This window comes from Vanellus vanellus (genome assembly GCF_965231255.1).
Source record: "Vanellus vanellus genome assembly, chromosome: 1".
NCBI lineage: Eukaryota > Metazoa > Chordata > Aves > Charadriiformes > Charadriidae > Vanellus > Vanellus vanellus.
Genome location: NC_138905.1, coordinates 217,640,727 through 217,655,615, shown reverse-complemented (window position 1 = coordinate 217,655,615; position 14,889 = coordinate 217,640,727).

The window sequence follows — 14,889 nt, the reverse complement described above, 5'->3', positions numbered from 1 at the left end:
TCCCTGCCCATGGCAGGGGGGTTGGAACTAGATGATCCTTAAGGTCCCTTCCAACTCTAAATGTTGTATGATCCTATGATTAAAACAACAGTAATAAAAAACTAAGAATTCTTCCTTCTACTTCAATACACAATGAAATACTTCCTAGTACATAGACACACACAAATAAACCTATACTACCTTATAAAAATCAAATACAGACTTAAAGGAAGTAAATAAGAAGCTGGGGAGCATTCCCACCAACAGTGGGCAGTGAGGGACAGGTTCCTGCATCATCATGTAGGGACTATGTTGTTACAGAGCCACCTTATTTAGTTTTGAGATACATTTGCTGCTGGAGAAGGTGAACAGGCCATGTCCCCAAATCAGTGCCTGCTACTCTAGCAAGACCTTCCATAAGAAGGTCATTCTGCTTACAGACAGGGGACCCTCCAGGATACGTGCTTTGGCTGATATGTTGGTTAAGCACAGAATAAACGCTCCTCTGACCAAGCACTTAGACTTCATACAGCTCAGCTGATATTGTCCAAACCACAATTTTATTCAAGCTTCATGTTGTAACCTTCCCAGGTGCAAAATACAATGACAGTGGTAAGAGTAGGATTACTGTACAGACAGATCAAAACTTTAACCTTTGGTCTGTCTTGACCTGCTCTGAGTAGATGAGATGCCAACTCTACCACCAAAACAGGCTTGCCATGGTGGCGAAGAACAGAGCTGCACCAAGGAAAGTCTAAAGGAAAACAATGCTAGTCCAGACACGTAGGTGCATGCAAACGCGCTTTTACTGTAGCGAAAAGACATTTCCTAGTTGGTTGATGTGGATTTCAAATAAGGGATAACAGAAGATAAAGAAGAACAGAAAAAAGGCAAGCAGGACATCAAGGAATCCTGACAAAGACAGTTTTGAGACTCTGAGATATTTGGAGGAATGCAAAAATACTTGAGAGGCTGTTTTTTGCGAGTCTTCCAGACCAAGATATTTTTATTTTATCTCCACCAGTTTGAGCTGTCTGTTAATCTGGGATGCAGCCAGAATTTTATTTTCCTTCTCTTGTGCCTAGTAAACACTTGCTTATTTAGTTAAAATGCAAATATTGTTAAGAACATTTTACCAGATGCTTCCCTGGGTTCAAAACACAATTGCCTTTGGAGCTTACATTTGGGCTTTTTATTCTGCTTACGGTGATTTAGACAACTTATGTGATAGTAGTTAAATGCTCAAAACTTCACTTCTAAGTGATATGCTCTAGGTCAAGTGTATCCTAAGAGATCGTGCCCAGGAAATCAAGACTATAAATATAAATACTGTAATCTAAAATAATATAAAGAGAACCTTAATGAGAATACAGTGTAAATGCCAGCCTGAAACAATATACAAAATTCGTTCTTGTGTTATTTGTGCTTTTACATCCATAAAAAACAAACGAAAGGAGGTGTATGCAGGTCTGATCTAAAAACTATTGCAAATTTTCTGACAAATTTAAGGAAGTCTGAGTAAAACCGGTGTTTCTGTGCCACTCCTATCAGCCTGTTCCACTACGCCGATCCTGGAACAGAAAACATTGCTGTGGAGAATATTCATGCCAAAGGGTGACTACTTGCAATTCTAATGAAGCATCTTCATACTTCATCAAGGGAGAAGGGAACCACAGAAATGTCATTGTCAAGAATTATCTTTCTTTCTACATGATACCTTTGTGATGAACTTTTAAGGGCCAGGGGGAGGACTGCCAGTTTGGTTGCTGACTTACTGAGATCTGATGTGTCTATCAATTCGCTTTCATGTCAGCTGTGGACCAACAAGACAATAAGATGGCCTATCTTTTACTAGAAAGCGAACAACTTCGCCAGTGAAGCAGGTTGAGACAACATCTCCTCTCAAAGTTCAAAGCCTGAGTCTGTCAGTTTTACAGAAGTGGATTTTGAGGTGAAAAGTGTTTACATGACCAGTCTGAATCACCTTATGCATTATCAAGACACCTGAGAATTTTTCCATGACCCGTTGATACCCTATGAGCAAACCTCCAAAGTAAGGAAGAGGTGTTATTTCCCTTCTATAAATAAGAGGGCTATATGACAGAAAAATCCAGTGATCAGCTAAAAAACCACGCAAGCCTGATTAGGAAGAGGAGAACTGAACCTGTGTTTCCTATGGCCCTAGACGGATGACTTTCTCAGTCCCTGCATGTGCAAACCAGATATTCTAGGGAAATCCAGGGAGAGTTTAATTGTTCTAGTTGCTTTAAGACTTGTAGTCCATGACCAGATAAGAAGCAGACCAGATCCCCATCCTTGAAATTTAGGTACGTGATGGTAGTTTCTATTCCTTTTCTTTGGGAATGTATTTAATGGAACCACGCAGAACAGTGATGACTGCCGCTTCCACCACCTTCTCTTCCATGCATATTTCACAGTTCCATATCTCAACCTGGATGATTATCATATGTGTTTCTGTAATGCCCAGGAGCTCCAGCCTGCTTGTAAGATCTACACAGTTTAAGTATTAAGGTTTTATTTCGTGGCTATCTTTCTTCAAGGAACTGGCCTGATAACGTGAATCTTTTTTATCCCGTTTGACAAAATATCCCTGAATTGGCATTACATGACCTCTAATGAAGTCTTAAAGATGAAGGCTCTGTGCCCTGCACTTTGAATTTAACATTGGCTTTTCCTTTTCCTTTAGTAATGAGACCAAAGCAAAACCAATTTGCAGTTCCCGTTACTGGTTTTACCCAGGAATCAAGGGATTTAAAAACCCCACTGCATTTCTTAGAAGCAAGGCAGCAACAAAGCTGATCATGACCCCCTGAAGCTGATGGCCTTGTTAGTAGGAATCTACAGCTGTGCTCCCAGTGGACGCCTCCACCCTGGTCCAGCGAGATCCCAAAGGGCATGTCTACACTTCAGCTGCTGAGGCACCATTAGATTTATTGTCATAACCAGAAGCAGGTGCTCGGCAATGAATAAACATTGCTGTGGCTCTGTCACTTTCTGATTGCACCAGTTAACAGATGGACATACAAATTTGGGTTGGCACCCGCTACCGCACCATTTCCCCCCTGGTTTTCCCAAAGAGAGTGGAGTTGTGCTTGATCTGCACCAGTGGGTGTGTAAGAGCAGAATCAGACCCCCAAAACTCTTAACTATGGAAACACAAGTGCGTGCATAGATAATGGTTTGCACAGCCCTGGAAAATATCAACTTAGATTGTTTTAAATACAAATAAACTCAAGCAAGCTCAAGCAATTAGCTTGGCACAACTCTGAAATGTGTTTAATGGCTGAGTGATCAAAAGGTTTTCCATCAACTTTAGCTGAATCAAACTGGCAAGTAAATCTTTCCTTACACATAATTTTCCGAAGTTTGAAGTGACAAATTGGACTGAACTCAATTAAAGCAGCAGGTTCTATGCATTTAATTGCAAGCAGTGTCTGTGATTGTGAAGGAATCCAATTCAGAATGAAAACACAGATGTGGCTGTGGCGTAGCGCTGTAAAACACAAAGAGGCAAAACCAAGTTCAATCAGGAAAAAGTTACAGGCAATGTAAAATTATGTATTCTGCCATACTGCTGGAGCGCTAGCTGTAGGCAAGGATTAAAATATAAAATTGAGAAATGTTCAGATAGCTACATCACTGTAGTCCAAAAAATGCTAGGAGAAAAAGTAAGTAAATATTTGTAAAGCACTTTGGCTGTGGAAAGTGCATGAAAATACTAATGGTATTTCCAATTACTATGCAATGACACCTACTTCAGAGAATTAATTGTATCATCAGTTGGAATATATTAAAAGAAAAAGTTTGTGCAAAAAATGGTAATTAAAGAATGACTTTGTAATAGGACACTCAGTCATTATGGGGGAAGTGCTTAGGGGGTGAATTTAGTATTTCGTCCTTCAGCGCGCACACATGGCTCCCATTGATATTAATGGGAGCCATCCACACTTTCAAGGGCAGGTTTCAACCTACACCGGGAAAGCTAAACTAAAAAGGAAGCGAATACAGCAGATCAAGTTATTCTTAAAACTGACCCAGGCGAACACGACATGTGCTAGCATTTTAAGCCCTGCACTCAGTGAAAATTAAAGTTGTTAAATAAGCAATGGAATCAATTTTAAGCAATTGCTGTGTGTATTTATAGAAACAGCACCTCCATCAAATATATAAACAACTAAAAAGGGAACCTATAACTGTTTAATTTTGGTCCTTGGAAGGAGATGATTTCCATAGTAAGGCAAGTGCGAGAATCATTTTAAAAGCTCAGCAGGGAATTTCTGTACAGCCTATGCGTTCTGTTTGAAATTGGGGGCTATTTATATGTATCTGTGTCAGACTGCAGACACTATTTTGGATGTGGGATTTTTTGTCCTTTCACATCATGGTTGGGGGTGAATTGTAGAGACTGTTGTGAAAGGGCTAACCCATCAAAAAGACTAGAAAGATTAAAAAAAAAAAAATAGAAAAAGAAAAAGAAGACCAAAACTCAGAAGCTGATATGGTTAAACAAGCAAGGTGAAAAACGTATTTGAACTGAAAAGATATCCCTCAGAAAGCTGAACGAAACCTTCCAAAAAAGGGAAACAGAAGAGAACTAGTTAAATATAAAAGGATAACACAGCAGGACAAAAGGGGGGGAAAAAAATCATTTTGAAGAACATATTGCTAAAACCATAAAAATGAAAACTTCTTTCCCCAGCGCCAGAATAAGGAAATCTGCCAGAAAGTTTGTAGGACTGAGAGATGATCAAGAAGGAAAAAGATCATACAGAGAAGATAGGGCTACAGAAAAAAGGAAATCTTATCCATGATCAATGTTGATGTGTTTAGAGAGATTCTCACACCAGAAATTTTCCTTAAAAAGAGGTGAATTCAAAGGTCTGTTTCAAATTCGAGTATCAGTAGAAAAGTTTTAAGAGTGAATCAATAAAATTAACTATATCACATCACCAGGACCAGATGGTATTCACCCAAGAGTTCCGGAAGAACTCAGGTATGAAATTGCTAAACTATTAATTACGCTGAGTAATCTTTTGCTTAAAACAGAGTGCCCACTACAAGAATGGGATGTCAATGTGAAAAAGAAAAGAAAAAGAAAAAAGAAAAAAAAAATCACAGGAGGTGTTGGAAACCACAGATCAATAAAAACATACTGGTCAATTTGATAGAAATTATAATAAAAAATGGAAACAGGAGACACATGGAAAAATGGGAGACAATGGAAAAGGACAAATGTTTTTTTTCAGGGGAAGTTCTGCCTCCCAAATCTGTTAGAGCTCTTGTTGTTTTCTAAGAGTTTTTTAAACACATTTTGTATTATATTTTGCCTCCTGCTAACTATCTTAATAAGGGTCGAGGCCAGTGAGAGAAGAGTAATCTTCTGCTGAGGAGGATATATACCCACGGGAAAGAGGACACTGGAGACTTGCCGGGGTCGGAAGAAGCAGGCAGTGGCAGAGTGAGGTTTTGTTACTGTCCACACTTGTAGGTAGCTGTGTGATCTCCAAGAAGACCTTGTTAACTTCCCTGAGGGGTGCAAAGGTGGTGGACTTCATGAGGTATCTAGACAGGTTATGGGCTGGTACAGGCAAGGAACCAGCAATCTTGTCTTGTACAAGTATGTACTCTATAGGCATTTATTTATACTTACTGCCTTTAATACTCTGATAACAATTTTTTTAAAGGTCTTTGATGGGGAAACTTGATGAGCGAGAGGAGATAGTAAATAAAGAGAGCTCACAGACTTGGGCAGTCATGGCAGTGCATTTCCCCGATACTTACCAGGCACCTGCAATCACAGTACTAGGGAAGTTGGAAGGTATATCTATACTTATTCCCCTAAATGTCTGACTTCATGTCAATTTGTCCAGTCCCTTTTTGATCCTGCTGCAGCTATCTGCCTCTGTGACCTCCCACGAAGAAAGATGCAGCATCCCAGGGGCTCAAGAAGGGCTTTTATCTGTGCTAAACCCATCTTCTGCATGCCCTGGTTAAGTGTCCCCTGGTTCCTGTATTGCTAGATTGAAGCACTTCGAAATTCACTTTACCCACCATCTTCATGACTTCAAGAAGCGCCTCGATTCCTGTGATCATTTTAGTTGCCCTTTTCTGTTTCTGGTCCACATCTACTGTACCCTTCTTGATGTGGGGAAATCAGACCTGCACAACGTAGGCGTACATCTGCTTTACAAAGCAGCAAAATAATGCCCTCTGCCTTCTATTTTGTTCCCTTCCTGACGACACAGAAAATTTTATTTACTTTTTTGGGGTATCGCTACGTGTTGAAATGATTATTTCAGGGAAATACCAAGAGTGACTCCAAGATCTCCTTCTTGCAACTGTCTTTTCTGAGTTCAGCATCATGTCTCTGTGCTTCAGACTATTTTCTCTAGGTTCATTCATTACCTTGTGTTTTTTTTACGTAGGACCTCATCTGCCGACTTTTGGACCTTTTACTCAGTTTTGTTAGGTTCTTCTGCAGCTCCTCATTAACACTCCTGCGTTTGACTACCTGATAGAGATTAATATAATTTGAAAGCACAAAGATTTCACTGTTTGCTTTCTCAAGGGCATTGATGACAATGTCAAATAAAACTGATGCTTACACCAGTCCTGGGGGCATCTTGGTGCTGAGTCTTTTCCATCCTGAAAAGCAACTGATAACCCTTTCCTTCCTATCCTTTACTTAGCTTTCTTTCCTCCATTCCCATAGCAACTTACTTTCTTTAATAACATTTGGCACAAAGACTTACCAGAGGTTTTGGTTTTTTGTTTTTTTTTTTTTTTTTCTTTTCAAAACCTGAATACATTATGACTACTCTATGCTTTTTACTGAGGTGCCTACAAATTCATGGTAAAACTCCAGCATGTAATAAGACAGAATTTCCCTTTACAAAAGCCATGCTAATTCTTTCCCAACAGGTGATGCTTATCTGTATGCTCACTGCTTTTATTCTTTATTACAAATTAGCATCTTACTGGGGACAGCAGTCAGACTTATCAGCCTGTAGTTTCCAGGATCGCCTCTGGAGCTGTTTGTATAGACAGGTGCTGTGATTGCAATGCAGCATTCAGGTCTCACAGTAGTCACTTGTAAAGAGAGGTGGTGCACCTCGGTCATCAACTGGAAGATGGATGCAGGAAGAGAGGCCATGGAGATGAAAGAATGGTATAGAATTCTGGAAAATGTGGAGTGTCATGGAGAAGGTATGAATACCTATAATGTTTAATAGTTTAAGATATACAGGACATCACACAAAATGTGTTGTTAAACTGCAGTGTCTCCCCAGCCAGCCAGTCCCAGGAATGCACTCAAGAGATCTGCTACGTCAACAAGATGCCTCCCTTTTCCACACTGATTCGATATATGTGTTTGGTTCTTTATATGGATGACAGGGGGAACAACCTCAGTGGGACAGAGATATATGGAATAGGGGAAAGAGGGGAAAAAAAAGTAGAATAAGGGTGAAAAGCTTCTGTGTCCCTCCCTTTTCCCAAAGAATCACTGGGACTTGTTGCACTAGGCAGGAAATCTGCACTGTAAAACATCTCTGGGACTCCAACCCAGGGACAACATGAGACTCCAGGCTAAAAGTTTATGGTTACCAGCAAACGCGCAATCTAGAAAGTGTTCAAAACAAAGTACAGAAAACGGTCCACCTCAGGAGTTTATGACACGAGGAAACAAGAAGACTGGTGATAAACTAGTCAACCTGCGAGACTATGATATAAAAGAAATAACAGTTACACTGAAGGAATGCTGGTACTATTAATCCCTTATTATAGTTTTGGATCTTTTAGTAATTTAAATGGAAAAACTCCAAACTTGCTACTGAAAATCAATTGACTTTGGATTTATTAGACACAAAATACAGCTCTGCTATTTCAATCCATTTCAGATTAAAAGTATGGCCGTTAATGAGTCATAAAATATGACCTTTATTTTATCTCCCTTGAAGTAGCTGAAAACTCCGTGATTGGATAAAGACTGAGATGTTTTTTACGACTTTATGACAACCAAACCAGTCCTAAATCTGAAGTAGTTTGTTTATCACTTATTTGGTGCACCTGTGAAATTTCCTTGTCAACAGTTCTGCTTTAAAAGATGATACTAGATCTTAGTTGTGAATTTAGATATAGCTCATCTCGGAGGAAGATTATATTCAGAACTGAGGACACTTTACATCTGAATAAGAGTTTCCACATGGGGTTTTAAGATACTTGAACTGCGATGCTCTAAGTTCACACCTCCAATTAATTTGAATTAATTTTCCTAAGTGTGTAGATGTCAGCTGGCTCCAGAACTCTGGATATAAACAACTTCACACTCTGGCAAAGCCTAGATGTAAACTTGACAGCTTGAATGCATTTCTATTGACTTGAAGCCAGGACTTGAAGCAGACAGAACAAATTAATGTGTGAAATACCCTTAACCAGTATTTCAGAATTCTGAGAAACAAGTTTTACCAAAAACTGCTTGAGAAAGCCTGAACCCTATTTCAACAGTTATCATGTTTTAATAAGGTTTATCTAAGCTCAGCCTCTGGAAACTTTGAAGTTTGCTGTCTCTTGATAAAACTTGTTTCATTCCGTATCTCCACATTCTGTGCTTAAATGGGCTTGGCACACTTCACATCAGCTAATGCTGCATTAAAGAGCTGTATATGGCACAAAAATGTCAAAGGCAGCTTTAAAATGTAATGAAAATGCTCTGAATGGAGACATGGAAAAAGATTCTTTTGCTGTTACATATTGGTACATGTATTACTGCACCAAGAGATATCAGAGCTTTGATCTTACACGCACCTAAAAATATCCAACTTCAATAGAGCGCTCAAACAATTCTTCTCCCTCACAATGAACCCATATGTTCTTTCAGCACAAAAGAAAATTAGCTTTTGCTGCTCAAAATTAAATGCTGGAGAACAAGCCAAATATAGGTCATTCCTAGCAGGGTTGTGATCCTGTTAGATAACATACAGCTAAGGCGGCTCAGGTCCGGGCAGCATATGCATGGAAGACAGCCAGGGGGGTTGAAGAAAGCTGCAATTTGGTAAATAAATTGGAAATGAATCAAACAATGCAACCCGGTATTGAACTGGGGCCTTCCAGCGGTGAAAGGCAACTTCTCAGAATAAAGGCAGGAGAGACTGCCATGACAACTCGTGGTCATTAGTGATGCCATAGCACTTGTCGGAGAAGAGTTTTATTAGTCCCAGTGTCCCAGATAAATTCCAATTTCAGTAATGATATTCCACTGACCTACATTTCCCTTGCCGTGTGAGCTGAACGAGGCTTTTCTTTCCGCTTGTGTCTCTGTGACAGTTCATTATTGCTGTGTGTTGACAAACAGATGTTATGCTCTACCCGGGAGACGGGTGTGCACCGCACATACCGTACAATAGCTGCCATAGCTGTACAATAAACCCCAGAACAATGGGGGCTGAACGTGTGACGCTGCACCTTCCTCAGCCACAATGTCTTTTGTTACGTTTGTACAGCACAACGCGGCTAAAATCCAGGGGAGGGTCTCTGGGTCCTGCTGGGACACTGCCTTATGGGGACAATCCTGTTACTGATACATTTAAATGACAGTAGGAAGAACCTGTGTTGTTTGCTATAATCTATTTTGTCTAAGAATTCCTGCACGTATCTGAAAAAAAAAAAAGAAAAAAAAACCCAAGGCAACATTTTGTTTGTAAAAGCAGTACTTTCACCTGTATTTTCTACACAGGTAAACAGAGGCACAAACAACTTCCAACATGAGCTGTTACACGCCGCTACCTTTCGAGCCAGCCCAGCAGCTAGGGTTTGACGTGACAGACCATAACCCCCAGTGGTCATTGCCGGTGAAAGTGGTTTGAAATGGGCAGCAAACTGATTGCCAAGACAAAGGTGAAGCAAAGTACTTGTAGTGGCTTGAGAGCAACGAAGCATTACCAGGTAGGAATAAGTGAGAATATAAAAGAGAATGGGGAAGGCAGGAGACAAGAAAGATGAAAAAGAGGGCAAGGGGGTCTAATGAAAACTTAATGGGCTTGTGCTGGTGAGTGGTGTTTCTCTGTCACAGCCACCCTCGGTGTGAAGCAGCAAGACTTTTCTCGCTGTATGTAATCACGCCGGGGAGAGCGTATCATAAATAGGAAGAGACAAGGCTGTGTGCCTTCACAATAAAGTCTCATTATTTAATGTCCCCTTTGTGGAAAATATCAACTCAGAAGCTAATCTAAACTTTTGGTAGGGCTGAGTTCAAATGGCAGGCGTCCTCCCTGGCAATGTGGAGCGTGGAGCCACGGGGGCTTGGATGGCTCAGCAACAGGATTCCGAAACATTTACCTTTCTGTCAAGAGTTAAATGTCTCTTCAACGCTGGTTGAGGTGGTCCCAGGTGATTACTGTTAACGGGCTGTTTGGAGGCTGACATGAAATTAATTTGTCATCTAAACCAACAGCGGGTCAATCGAATATCTCCCTCCCATGGTGAATGATGCAAGACATTAGAGAAAGAAAAAATAAAAGGAATATGGAGCACCTGTCTCCACTGCAGAAACGATGTCTCTTGTGGGACGTTTTCAGTGCCAAATGACTACATTTTCCATACACACATACTTGGAAAGAGGCTTCAGTTTACAGTGCTGCCACAGCCGAGTAACTTCTAAAGTTATGGGGAAAGAAGGGAGGAAGAAATAACACAGGGTAAAAAATAAATGTGGAGGTAACTCAAGATTATGCAGCGAACTCAGCCTACTTTTCTATCACCAGTCCCTCGGTTTAGCTGAGGTATGTTTTCACTTGGGCTGCACTCCAGAGTGTGACCTGCCTGCTCCTATTACATTGGTTTCTTCTAGGGAAATGAAATATTAGCCTATTTTCTTAACTTCTGTATTAAGAAGACAAGTTAATTTTTCACCCCTCTGGTGAATTATTGTATGATCGGTTTATATGAGAGATGTCCCAGGAGTGCGAAAATGAGTCATAATTCACGGGAGGTGAAGCTACAAGTGAGTAATGAAGAATATGAAGATCATTCTTTCCCCTCGGTGCCTGCACAGGCTTGTTCTGCAATTAGAAGGGCAGGGGAATAGGTAAATACACAGCCGAGCCACGAGTCATCTCTGTACGCTGTGATCTTTGGGAAAAAGTCTTACGAAGTTTATTTTTGTTGGAAATGAGCATGTGCAGCTATAAAATACATTAAAAGCCCTTCACTTCCTACCTAAGAGCTTCATTAAAGTGCCAGGCTGTGGAGCAGCTCTTACGAGAGACTTTCCTGAGGACATGACAGTGACTCAGTGCAGAGCTCTGTTCCTCCCCGTTGCTGCATGCCCACCGCCTCTCCCTTGCAAGGGTCAGAAAGAGTTTACTCTGCAAAATCGTCTTACAAGAGGCGCACCGAAAAAGGGCTCTAAAGCCCTCGCTATTATGGGTGATCTGCACGATACATGGGGAAACTGCAGACTGAATGGAAAGATGTTTTTCAATGCCCTGACCTGCCTTAGTTCTCCATCACCTGCCCGCAGGCGGCCTAATTTCACTGCCTCAAACACCTTCCTTACGAATCTAGTTGCTCACAGCACATAACAGTCAGGATCTGAGCAGTTCTCGCTGAAGGTTTAATTCCAGAAGACGCAAAGAGCCGTTTTCGAGGTCCCCACCCTTCCGATGCCTATCCCAGCACAGCTGCTAGTCGCAAGGCTGGAAAAGAAGAGCCTTTGTCGTCTTCTCAGCATGTCTTTTTTTTTTTTTTTTTTTTTTTGCATGGATAGAGGTATGCCAGCTTATGCACCAAACCTGGTCTCTCATGGGAAGTGACTGTAAGTCTTATGAATCTGCTTTTAGTGGAAAGAGCATCTGAAATGAATTTTGGCACCCGGGGATGAAGTGGGAAGTCCCTGTGTGGATAGTAGCTTGTGCTGCTGAGCAGAAAGTAGTGGAAACCCTCAAAGACTCAGGAAATGCAGCTATAAGGTGTATTCCCCACAGTCACCAGATGTCTGCAAGATTTGCTTTTTAATGTAACAAAATTGATGTTTTTTGCAGTTATGTTGTCTTCTGGTGAAATTATCTTCTGACCAGGCCAAGGTAACCTTAAGGGCATCTAGTTTGCTTGCTGTTACAGTGTTTGGGATGAAAAATCTGTGCTCTCTGAAATTCAAATGTCCCTGAACCCTTGGAGAAATGTGCCTCCAGCTATCTTCAATTTCCACTTTGTTGAAGCAGTGTTTCTTAATAGACTTCTTGCTACTTGCATTGCTGTACTGGCTATAAAGTTTACCATAAATATCAAGGAAAAATGCAGATGCAAATGGCCATTGAACACAGTGATCTGCAGACTTAGACCATCCTCAAAACTGAATCCCGTTTACCAAAAATTCCGTATAAGCCCATTTGCCCAGCCCATTTGATGACCTTTTGTGTACCACGCCACCGTATGACTATTGGGACAGGAGGAGGAAAAAGAGCAGTAATAAAGCCTTCTGAAAGACAAGACCCAGTTTGGCAGCAGATCTCAAGAAAGCTAGAAACCTCGTTTCTGCTAACATCGCCATCGAAATACACGGTTTTGTCCTTTGTGCTGTGAAAGCCAGCAGCAGCTGCCCCCCCATTGTGCATACAGGATGAAACAATTTCTTACAAAAGGGACCTCTCTAAATCAATCTAAAAATCACTACCAGAGGCCTGCAAGCAGATGTGACATGCAAAACTCAACACCATCAAGCGTACAAGGGTTTGTTCACCCTAACAATGCCTGGTGGATTCTTCCTCGGCATTTGAAGAGGTGCCCAAACACACTTTAAATGGCAACACTTCAAAATCACTGATTACACAAGGTGGTTTCCTTCCCCTCCTTTAATAGATCGGACACTTGGTACATTTTGGAGGCACAAGCAAGTAATACATGAAAGTTGTTTTTTCCCTTGCTCTACAGACTTGGACTAAATCTATGCTAATACGTCGATGTGAGCACTTGGATGCTTTATCTTCTACCCACTCACACAGAGGATGCATGAAGGTCATATAAGGACCCTCTGATTTCTCAGATACGTACTGTTTGCTAACCACATTTTTCCTATTATACGCTACTGAGTTCAGTTGTATTCCACAAAAATTGCCCTTTGAGGTTAACACATACAATAAGAATCACCTACTTAAAGTAACTTGAATATTGAAGGCTCCTAGCAGCAGTTTCCACCTGACCTTATACTTCTATCTGTATGATCAGTTCTTCTCAAAGCCACACTTTTCCCTTCTAAACACCCATATTTTAACCCTGCATTTGAAAATAATGCAAACAAAAAGGTAAGGAACAAGAAACCCCCCAGCTCTTCTTTAGTATGGTCATCACACCCATCTCACAGTTCACGTGCAATGACGTTTGTAGTTGTAGTTCATGCTGGGTGGAGGGCTGAATTAGAATCATAGAATCATAGAATCAGTGAGGTTGGAAGGGACCTTTAAGATCATCAAGTCCAACCATTAACCTACCCTGATAAAAACACCACCACTCCTAAACCATGTCCCTAAGCACCTCATCTACCCTTTTCTTAAACACCTCCATGGATGGTGAATCCACCACCTCTCTGGGCAGCTTATTCCAATGTTTAATAATCCTTTCAGTGAAAAAATGCTTCCTAATATCCAATCTAAACCTGCCCTGACATAACTTGAACCCATTTCCTCTTGTCCTATCACTTGTCGCCAGGGAGAAGAGGTCAGCTCCCATCTCTCTAAAACCTCCTTTCAGGTAGTTGTAGAGGGTGATAAGGTCTCCCCTCAGCCTCCTCTTCTCCAGGCTAAACAACCCCAGATCCCTCAGTCGTTCCTCAAACAAATATTAAACAATACAAATAAGGATGTTCCAATTATTCAAAATAAAAGATGGGATAGAGAATTCCAATGTCTCAGTCTTTTTCAAGATAATACATGCATCAGGAAACATACGTGTATTTCTTTGTGGGATTAGGATACAACCCAGCCAAACTCTATGATGTCTACTCGTGTTTCATGGAGTACCCTGTACTTGTGGAGGCTGATTGTTTTAATGGGGGATGTTTCCAGCGTTTGTAGTGAATGACAAATTCATCACCGGGCAGCACCCTGGAACTGGAGCCTTGCAAAGTCAGAGAAAAACAGGGCACTGTGGCTGAGGGACAACTCATCCAGCTTTAGCAGCCGGGCACAGGCACGGCTATGGTGCAGCGGGGCTGTAGCTCAGGTTAGGTATAGCATCACTGGTAACAAAGACTTTCCCAGAAAATCCGGAGATTCTGTTGGACCTCATGCATCAAGACTACGCTCCTGGTGATGCGGGCATTTCAAACTTTTCACATCGCCACACACCATACAGTCAAAATGTTGCTTGCACTCTCCCTGTTGCTGACGATACTGAGACAACTACAACCACACCAAGACACAATGTGACGCCACCCGTCATATTAGCTATTAAATGGCCTAAATGGGAGAAAGACACTGTGAATGTCTGACTACCACCAACGTTTCAGTCGTATTTTTGTACCTTCTCAAGCATGAGGTAATATTCTGTATATTGATTGAGAAATAATAAGATCCAAATTTTTTCTAAGTCTTTCCCTATCAGATCATTTGTTACATATTCTGCCAAGTGGATTTTCTAGTTTCTAATACGGGGTTGACCGAAAAGCGGAGCCTTCCTCTCAGCAGGGGGATTTTTAGGGCGTCACTCCGTTATACAGCTGTTTATTTGCATGAATCTTATAAAAAATATACGGTTTATCTCTGTGCCCAACTTGTCTCAGTTAAGTCGGTCTGTTCAGAGGCTACTAGAAAGCAGTCTGAAGGAGGGAGCGGACACGCAGTGTGACTACAGCAGGCTCTTTCCTGAAAAACCAGACTAAAATTCCCCCCCTAACTT